At 40.5% G+C, this 2,183-nt stretch overlaps 1 protein-coding gene across 1 annotated transcript in view; it reads left to right on the top strand.

Annotated features, from left to right (window-relative positions):
• The window catches only part of LOC116700554 (pbx/knotted 1 homeobox 2), a 127,262-nt gene that overhangs the window by 37,363 nt on the left and 87,716 nt on the right, over window positions 1-2,183 (top strand). The window lies entirely within an intron of this gene.

The following is a 2,183-nucleotide window of genomic DNA, read 5'->3' as shown; positions in this document are numbered from 1 at the left end:
TCTGTTTAGAGTATGTATATATTGTGTATGTATTAGTGTGTATATTTTTGTTTTGGTTGTTTTGTATGTGTAAAGCACAGTGTGAGCAACGATGCTCCAAAGAAAAATTCCTCATATGTGTCCTCATACCTGGCAAATAAAGCTGATTCTGATTCTGATTCTGATAATGATGGATGGACGGATGATGGATGGCTGGATGGATGGATGGTCGGACGGACAGATGGACGGATGACTGATGGATGGATGGATGGAAGGATGGATGGAAATGTATTCTTGCCCTTTGGAACAGTAATTTCTTAAATTTCTCAAACATTATAACTCACTCACTAACTTTTAAGGAACACCATGACAACACCGTTGTTTTTTGTAAGAAGGGGTTTATGTGGCCTTACAAGAACATCCCTGGTTGGAATCTCAAAGGGGTCTTGCATGTCATCCCTTTATTTGCTGTCAGTCTTTACTGTCTATTATCAAATAAAGGCAATGTCGTCAAAATTGGTTTCGTGACGTGAAGACCTGTTGAAAAACTGGTGGTCTGGTTTGCCTGGGCTACTGCTTTTGCTATGTCTCTAGATCTAGGGACAATGTCTCATTTTATCATAGTGGGTGATGACCAAGAGTACATTAAATCCCAGGTTGACACCATTGTGATTAGGATACAATCTAATGTGTGTGTCAATGACATACAGTAAGCTGTCCTACCACTGTTAAACAACATACCACAAGTGGATTAATGTGTATGCGTAAGTACTTTCAAATGATAAAATTTCTGGTTCATGATTGGCATTCAGCCACCTCTACGCAGGGTGTTTAAAGTCCCAAAGTTGATTTTTATTGAAGGATGTGTATCAAAGCCTGGTACGTCTTCTTCCTCTGGGCCATTGAGCTCCATTGTTGTCCAAAAACTATTAAAAACACGCCAGTGAGCCACACTGTTCACTGGGCGATATGTTCCTTCATTACCATGAACACACACCCTGTAGTTTGTATTGACTCATCTCTACACACACCGTCCTGCTGCCACAAATACTCACTAGAGCACCAAATGTGGATTAATCTGCGGCTGAAAAGAGTTATTTACTCCTGTTTGAGTAATGTTTGCTAAAAAGTACACTGACCAGCTGTTTTAGGTCATCACAGAACAAAAACAGGATAATAAAAATAAGTGTAGTGAAAAATCGGTACAGCATAGTATCGCAATATTTTCTGTGGCAATACTGTATCGATACACAGATCCAAGTATGGCAGAAGCGTCTTTGCTAGTTTAAGACCAGTTGTCAATTTTCTGTCCAGCGCCTAAGTTGATTAAATAGAAAACGGATCTGCACCCATCTTTGCCCCAATGGGCGTGCTGGTCTTACAGGGAGGTGTGTTCAGGTGCTTCTTGGCGTGTTGGTATCTTGTGGCAGCGGGAAGTGATTGCGCCATTGACCTACAAAAACCTGGTATCAAGTCAATAACGCAGCATTTTATTGTTATTTTGAACGAATTAGTAAAATGTGCCCAGGTTTGTGCACAGTGCGCATACTATGCTTGTTACACACACACACAGGGAAGCGCAGCAGCACAAAAATATGCAAAAGATTACATATAAAAATATTACGGTGCAAATCCTCCATCATAATGGAAACGTGCCAAGGTACAAACACGCCTGGCTTTCAAAAGGACAAAAGGAATGGGACATGACACTCTGATTGGTTGATTGCATGTTACACCAAAAAACGCACCTATGAATTACTGAAGACACTAAGAAAAACCCTTTCGAACCATGCACTGGCACACGGACCTTTTTTTTTTCCACCGTCAAACTAGCAAAAGTGGAACGCAGCTGCGCCATGCGCTTCACGCCGTGCACTTAGAACGTCAATACAAGGCCAATAAAGTCATAAAGACATACGCTATGTTTCCATCCACTTGTCAATCGGATTATCTGAAGTTTGGTAAAAAAACTTAATAAAGCTGGTGAAAGTGTGTTTCCATCCAACGGCTTCAAAGTGAATAAAAACCTGTGTGTAATGACGTCACATGGTGAAATTGAATTGATGTTTCCATCAACCAACGGCGTCTACCAACACATGATCAATATTGCACAAGTTGTAATAGGGCTAATGTGCCAGCTGATAGCAACATATCAAGCTAAAATAAGAAAACAACAATGCTATCAACACATTGCTATGACGATG

The sequence above is a fragment of the Etheostoma spectabile genome, chromosome 13 (assembly GCF_008692095.1).
Source record: "Etheostoma spectabile isolate EspeVRDwgs_2016 chromosome 13, UIUC_Espe_1.0, whole genome shotgun sequence".
Lineage (NCBI taxonomy): Eukaryota > Metazoa > Chordata > Actinopteri > Perciformes > Percidae > Etheostoma > Etheostoma spectabile.
The sequence above is the reverse complement of the archived record's forward strand: the minus strand, read 5'-3'. Positions and strand labels throughout refer to the sequence as shown.